We start from the raw sequence: 8,224 nt of genomic DNA, 5'->3' as shown, positions 1-8,224 counted from the left end.
GGCCCATGAGTGGGCAACCTGCCCACTAATGAGGGAGGCACTGCAGACCCAGACGCTTGCTCAACACCTGCGACACCAACATCCTCCCCAATTTTCCCCTTCCCTTGTGGTTAGGTACCGTCAATTCCCTGCAGCATCTCCTTTGCTCTGTCCTGATGGTTCTTGAGCTATAAATTTCTTGGGGGGGGGGAGGTAGTTTCAATCAAACAATTAAAATTGAGGGGAGTTAAAGAAAAGGAAAAGGTAGGTCTTCGAGGACAAAAAAGAAGGCAACAAAAACGCATTAGAAATTCTAGCGGCCATAGAGGTGTGTCATTAAATGGACGTGACAAGAATGTCAGAAATTATATAGAAAGAAACAGAAGTAATGACTAAATATTTCAGGTCTAGATTTGGAAAGAGGCAGAACAAAGGACACTCATTACAGGGCAAAGTCCTCCCTGGTCCATAAATAATCAGAGACAATGTTAAACAACATCTATCTGAAAGAAGGGCAGCAGGCCTAGATAAGCCACAAAGCAGCTGGCTCTGGTGTTAGTTTTCAGTAAACCCTGGCATGCTTGGCTAGTTCTCAATGGCTGACATAATAGTAATTAGAGCTAGTCAGCAATTACTCACTAAGAGGTCTAGTTGTTGCTATAGGTGGAAAATTTCCATTCATTTGGCTTTAAATTTCAATGGGAGTTTTTCTGAAAATACGCTCTTGCAACAAAATTCTGGCAGAGCCCAGGCAGACTCAAGTGGAAACCTGCTTGGTTTTCCATTAACCCCCCTGGCAAGGTTCTGGGGGCTCCTGGGGGTTGCAACTCCTGGCCTCCACCTCCTGTCACAGCTGAGTCCCCCCAGGCTGGTGACCTGCTATAGGGCTGACACCCAGCCCAGGCAGCCCAGGTGCTTCGGCTGGGGATCCAGGGTGAGCTCAGGGCCACAGAGTTTCCTCCCATGGCGCTTGGCCTCAGCGCTGCAGTGACAATCCCATCAACAGTTCGACGGTATATTGTGCTGTCCAGTAGCACCCGGAAAAAAAACCCACCACGAGAACGTTTTTAGTTAATCAAATAGTCACTTACTGCAAACACTTAGAAGCTTTTGCTGAACCTGCGCGATAATGTTAAGGAGTGTTACGAATGCTTTGAACTTAATGATGGTGATAATGGGGTTGAGTGTTTATGGGTAAGAATCAGGGGCAGGGCTAACAAGGCGGATATCGTAGTAGGAGTCTGTTATAGACCGCCCAATCAGGATGAGGAGGCAGATGAAATATTCTATAAACGGCTGGGAGAAGTCTCAAGATCGCGAGCTCTTGTCCTCGTGGGGGACTTCAATTTGCCGGACATCTGCTGGGAATACAATACAGCAGGGAGGGAACAGTCTAGAAGGTTCCTGGAATGTGCTGGGGATAACTTCCTGACACAGCTAGTGAGAGAGCCAACTAGGGAAGGTGCCCTGCTGGATCTGTTGTTTGTAAATAAGGAAGGTCTTGTGGGGGATGTGAAGGTTGGAGGCTGTCTTGGGAACAGTGACCATGAAATGATAGAGTTTTCAATTCTGCGAGAAGCAAGGAGAGGGGTCAGCAGAACTGCTACCTTGGACTTCCGGAGGGCGGACTTTGGGCTTTTCAGGAGCCTGGTTGACAAAGTCCCCTGGGAGGCAGTCCTCCAGGGCAAAGGAGCCCAGGAAGCCTGGATGATTTTCAAGAAGGAAGTCTTAAAGGCGCAGGAGCAGGCTGTCCCCATGTGCCAGAAGACAAGCCGTCGGGGAAAAAGGCCGGCCTGGCTAAACAGGGAGCTAGTGTTACAACTTAGGGAAAAAAAGAGGATCTATGGCCTCTGGAAGGAAGGGCAGGCCACTCAAGACGACTACAAAGAGGTAGTTAAGCTATGTAGGGAAAAAATCAGGAGGGCTAAAGCCCAGCTGGAGCTAAACCTGGCTTCTGTTGTCAAGGACAACAAAAAAAGCTTCTATAAATATATTAGCAATAGGAAGAGGACTAAGGATTATCTCTGTCCTCTAGTAGATGGGGCTGGCAACATAGTGACCAAGGATGAGGAAAAGGCTGAGGTACTTAATGAAGTCTTTGCCTCAGTCTTCAGCAGTAGGACCAGTTGTTCCCTGAGCACCCAGACCCCTGAACTAGAAGACAGGGATGGGGAGCAGAATGAAGCCCCTCTAATCCAAAGGGAAATGGTGAGGGACCTGCTTCAGCACCTGGAGGTGCACAAATCTATGGGGCCGGATGGGATCCACCCAAGGGTATTGAAAGAGCTGGCGGAGGTGCTCGCCAGGCCACTTGGTATCATTTATGAGCAGTCCTGGACAACCGGGGAGGTCCCAGCTGACTGGAGGTTAGCAAATGTGACACCCATCCACAAGAAGGGCCGGAAGGAGGATCCGGGGAACTACAGGCCAGTCAGTCTGACCTCGGTGCCTGGGAAGGTCATGGAACAGATCCTCCTCAGTGCCATTACACGGCACATGCAGGAGAACAGGGTGATCAGGCCCAGTCAGCATGGGTTTGTGAAGGGCAGGTCATGCCTATCTAACCTAATATCCTTCTATGATAAGGTGACCCACTTAGTGGATGAGGGAAAAGCTGTGGATGTTATCTACTTGGATTTTTGCAAAGCTTTTGACACTGTTTCCCACAGCATTCTCCTGGAGAAACTGGCTGCTCATGGCCTGGACAGGTGTACTCTTCGCTGGGTAAAAAACTGGCTGGATGGCCGTGCCCAGAGAGTGGTGGTAAATGGAGTTAAATCCAGTTGGTGTCCAGTCACAAGTGGTGTCCCCCAGGGTTCGGTGCTGGGGCCGGTTCTCTTTAATATCTTTATCAATGATCTGGATGAAGGGATCGAATGCACCCTCAGTAAGTTCGCAGATGACACTAAACTGGGCGGGCGTGTTGATCTGCTTGAGGGTAGGTTGGCTCTGCAGAGGGATCTGGACAGGCTGGACCGATGGGCTGAGACCAATGGTATGAGGTTCAACAAGGCCAAATGCCGGGTCCTGCACTTGGGACACAACAACCCCATGCAGCGCTACAGGATTGGGGCAGAGTGGCTTGAAAGCAGCCCGGCAGAAAAGGACCTGGGGGTGTTGGTTGACAGCCGGCTGAATATGAGCCAGCAGTGTGCCCAGGTGGCCAAGAAGGCCAACAGCATCCTAGCCTGTATCAGGAATAGTGTGGTGAGCCGGACTAGGGAAGTGATCATCCCCCTGTACTCGGCACTGGTGAGGCCCCACCTCGAGTACTGCGTTCAGTTTTGGGCCCCTCGCTACAAGAGGGACATTGAGGTGTTGGAGCGTGTCCAGAGAAGGGCTACAAAGCTGGTGAGGGGCCTGGAGGACAAACCTTATGAGGAACGACTGAGGGAGCTGGGGTTGTTTAGCCTGGAGAAGAGGAGGCTGAGGGGAGACCTTATCACCCTCTACAACTACCTGAAAGGAGGTTGTAGAGAGATGGGGGCTGACCTCTTCTCCCTGGTGACAAGTGATAGGACGAGGGGAAACGGGTTCAAGTTACGTCAGGGGAGGTTTAGATTAGATATTAGGAGACATTTTTTCACTGAAAGGGTTATTAAACATTGGAATAGGCTGCCCAGGGAGGTGGTGGATTCACCATCTCTGGAGGTGTTTAAAAAAAGAGTAGATGGGGCACTGAGGGACATGGTTTAGAAGTGGCTCTTGTCAGGGTAGGCTAAAGGTTGGACTCGATGATCTTAAAGGTCCCTTCCAACCTCAACAATTCTATGATTCTATGATTCTATGATTCTATAAAGACAGTTTTCATAAAAGCACGGGAGACATGATGGTGGAAGGCTTCTCAAGTAACCTCCTATTCCACACCTGCGCTAGGTGACAGTCTTAGGTTAGTGTCTGCAGGTAGCAACATTGGCTCCAGCTGCTCATTTCAGATATTTAGTAAACTACATAAAAAAAAAATAATAAATGCTGTGCTAACTAGTCTCACAACCACTAACGCCTGTGAAGAGCTACTGTTCCCAGCTACACAGGAGGCACCACTGACACCCCAGTACCCTCTGGATGCTGAGGTGCTGGTGGGCCCCCAAGCTCCCCTGCAGCTGGGGCAGCCTGGTGGCATTCGCAGTGCTGCAGAGCTGCCGCCTTCATCAGCGGAGAGTAACGCTGAAAGAAGTCGTGTCATGTGGAGCCCAAGTTCCTGGTGAGCCCGCCTGGTGAGCCAAGTTCTAAACCCAATGCATCGTATAATGATAAATAGCTTTGGAAATCAATAGACTGTCGTAATTTTGCTACATAAAATGAGATGGGGACCTTGTTCTGTTACTAACAATAAAACAGAAGGTGTTTATCTCCCAGCAAAAGCAAAACTAAATATAAAAGGACACTCTCTTGGCTACAGCTCTCCCGGACCCTTTGAAGTGGATGTTTCAAGTTCCACGTGCTCAAATGGAAAGTGTTCACAGAATTCATTCATCTTTACATGCAGCATGTGCCTCTCCTGGCACGTTTATCTTAAGGCTTGGTAAAGTTACCCTGTCCTAAGTAAGAGATTGTCTACACGTCATTTATTACCCAGCTGTTTATTCCCAAAAGGAGGGTCTGTACCTCCTCCCAGGGGGAAGCTTGCTGATGGCAAGAAGTGACGGCTCCATGCCATCAACATCAGCCTCTTTTTCTCTCTCTGACCAAGGTGAAACTTCTGCCTCCACTACCACAGAGCACCCTACTCATCCCACCCTTTCTTTCTGAGATCACTGGGTTTAGCTTTTACACAAGCAGCTCAAGCAATTGACGGAGTTTCCAGATTGCCATGGTCAAACTAACCCATCAAACAGCTTCATGGGCATGAGTTAAAACAAGTGCTCACACTAAGATTGACATTTCTCCTTTGAATCCCCACCTTGAACTTGGCCATCCTGAGCAAACTTTCAGGACTTAGCACAAAACATTTCTGAACTTCCCCAGGAAGAAGCAGCTGCTGAGGCAGACACCTTTTCAAATACTCCACATTATTTACTGTTTCCTACAGGTTGCTTGATGTTCTCCCTTTGGCTTGCAACAACGCTTCCCAACCATTCAGAGGCACTTCAGCCTAATATATCACTAGTGGACAGAAATAGGTGCCCTACTTATGCCCTCAAAGCCCTGTCGCAGGGGTTAGGAGCCACCTGTTTCCCTCCTTCAGCTACAGAATGATAAGTTACATGTGTCTGGAACCTGCAATGAACTGATATAAATCTTCTGATGGGGCCTGGGCTGTCTTAATACACCACTTTGCTGTTAATAATGCTTTTACACTCCACAGTTCATTTTATAAACCTTCTGCAAAATGCCATTCAGACCTTTTTTTTAAATCCAGCCTCAAATAAAACAAACATTTGAATTACCCCTGCTTTTACACCTGTGAGTAATTGGGCAGAGTCAGGCTCAATAGAAAACTATATTCCCCATTATTTTCTCCAGGAAATCTTATGTCAAACCCCAGGCTATTGTGGGGAATGTGGTTCCTTATATTGCTCATTAACAGTCTGCAAGACGCCAAATACTGCTACTAACCTCACCCATAGCGAGCTGTGCAAACATCCGCACAATGTCCAGCTAAAGCAACAGTAGGCAATTAAAGCATCTATTCTCCTAGAAGCTATTGGGAAATCAAAGACAAGGTTACTCAGAAAGCAAGTTCCCCTGAAATTGTCTCCAGTTCCTGAGATCTCATAGTACTACGTGAAATACATCAAATTGCATTCTGTCTAACAGCATTCACAGTGGGGTGAGTCAGGTAACCTAGTCAGGGGTAACTCATTTCCTTATATACACTCATACACCCTGTCAGAGCCATGAACAGACATTTTGGTTAAATGGGAATATCTTGTCCGGCTTCAGATACAACAGAAAGACAAGGACAAGCTCAATATTTCTGTACAAAAAGAGGGTATCGCCGGCATCCTCTGGATGGGACCAAAACTGTTTCCCTGCCATAGACACTGTGCCACCAGCAGCAAAGGGATCACATCCTAAAATTCAGAACTTGTGAGCGTGCAGTGAATACCCGTTCAGCCTGTGCTCCGGCTGCTTTGAAGCACAACAGCTCCCATGAGGGCCAGGTTACTTATTGCATACAGGGGAAGTGTTGCTAAAACACTGGTGCCGACTAAAGTGCCAAAGTCTTTACCCAGCATCTTCCAGATTCAATGCCAAATCAGAGAAAGGCCTCCCAGCTGTGTGCCCATGTGAAAAAGCTTTTTTTACAGTACTTAGTACGGCCTGATAGAATATTTTGCTTGGCTATCATGGTAAAAACCAGGAAGCAAACTACTAGAAGAAGAAAACTCTCCTACAGTCAAACTGGATTGTTTCCATTCCAAAGCAGATTTTTTTTCAGTTTCACTTTCAGTTTTTCTGTTCACCTTGTGCCCCACAGTCAGTAAATAATAGGAAATATGCAGTGTACAGGTACTAGAAATGAAATGTGAATCTTAGGAGAAAAAGGCCTTGCAGGGCATGCTGAGCATTGCCTTCTGGCACCATGGAGCCAGATACAGCATTTTCTCTTCTTTAATCAGCAACAAGTGAGGCATGCAACTTTTTTGCCTTGTTGGACACAAAAAAAATGACGAGTTGCAAAAAAAACCCATTTGAAACGAGTAGCAGGTCACCCCTGCCTGTCACAGAAGGCTGTGCTACATGCTCTGGCCTCAGCAGCAGCTCCCAGGAACAGCTTTCTCTCTCTGGGAGCTCCAACCAGAAATTGCTCGTTGTAGTCCAGATTCCCCTCCCAAAAGCTAAAAATAGCTTTCCTGCAAACCTGCTTGGGGAGAAAAACAGCAGAAGATGGTAGAATGGAGAGAACTTCAGAGTTTTTAAGCATTATTACTGACTGACTGTGAAGGAGAGGGGAGACAAGCACTTTTAGCCTCTGCAATACAGTGTCCAGCACGTGTGAAGGAGACCTGTGGTGTTTGTGCTCCCAGGTTCCATGTGCTGAGATTTCATCTGAGCACTGGAAACTACTCCATCATCTTCTTATATTCTTTTGTTTGGGCTATCTTAATCCTTCAGTATTTGCTAGTGTCCATATTGGAAGTCTGTGATGGTTACTACCACTATCTAAACATTATATTTCAGCATCTATTCTAAAAATCACCAGGGAGAAGCCATTAAAAAAAAACACTACTTATATCTGTCCCCCTATGGAAAGATGAAGAAAAACTTTTTCATTTGCTCTGATAAATTTACCAGTACTTTCACATTGGTATATACATAAGTTAAGGTGCTGAACAGAAGACAAGGGACAAAGATTCCCCAGAATGACACATTCCACCACCTGACCCTCACTTAGGACAAGAGACATGAAAACCTCTCGTTCAGCTGGAGTGCAGAAGGCGGGAAACTAGGAAAATACTAACTTTTCTCCAACATCTGCTTAAATATCACCTATATGCTCTGCTCTCCTCATTCCTGAACACAAGAATACTTCACTCATGACAGTATTCGTGCAAGAAGGTGGCCTGGAGAGTGACGATGTGCAAATGAATGATTGCGGCCGCTTTGGGGAGACATGCAATCTGTGATGGATAATACACAAACACACGTCGTTATAGCAACACTCACACTAATAGATGTTTGTACAAAGGTCCAAGCCCCGAGGGACTTGTTTGAGCCTTCATGAAAAGTTTCATCTCGCCAATGAGAGAGCAGGCGCAATCCCATGAGGTGGAGACGGCCAATGCACCATATATTGCACTAATTACTGGTCACCTGGGGCTGAAACAAGTCATGGGAAATTGTGAGAAATCCAGCATCTGACTAAAACCATCCAAAACTAACTAAATAACAAACGTATTCATAAAAATCCGAGTCTTCCTATGACAATGCATAGGAGTCAGTAAATATAGAGTTAACTACTTGCCTTGAAGAGTTACATCATCTGTGCTAAGGTACGTAGACTTGATACACCATATACCTAGTATCGGCTGGCATGAAGTTACTCCAATAAAAGCAAGTAGAAAAATTCATATGCACCCAAAGACAAGTGGCAACCAAATCACAAGAAGGAACACATTAAACATGTTCCTGAAATAATCTTGCTCCTCCTGTTTTGAGGATCCCCATATATTATCTTTTAATGGAAGAAAACCATTCAAGCACTATTACAAGTTAACACTTAGCATGTGCTTTATTCCATCACATCTGTCACTCCTATATAAAATAACAGTCACAGCATAATCCTCTGGGCTTTTTT

The sequence above is a fragment of the Larus michahellis genome, chromosome 1, assembly GCF_964199755.1.
Source record: "Larus michahellis chromosome 1, bLarMic1.1, whole genome shotgun sequence".
In the NCBI taxonomy this organism is placed as follows: Eukaryota; Metazoa; Chordata; class Aves; order Charadriiformes; family Laridae; genus Larus; species Larus michahellis.
This window is presented reverse-complemented; position numbering follows the sequence as displayed.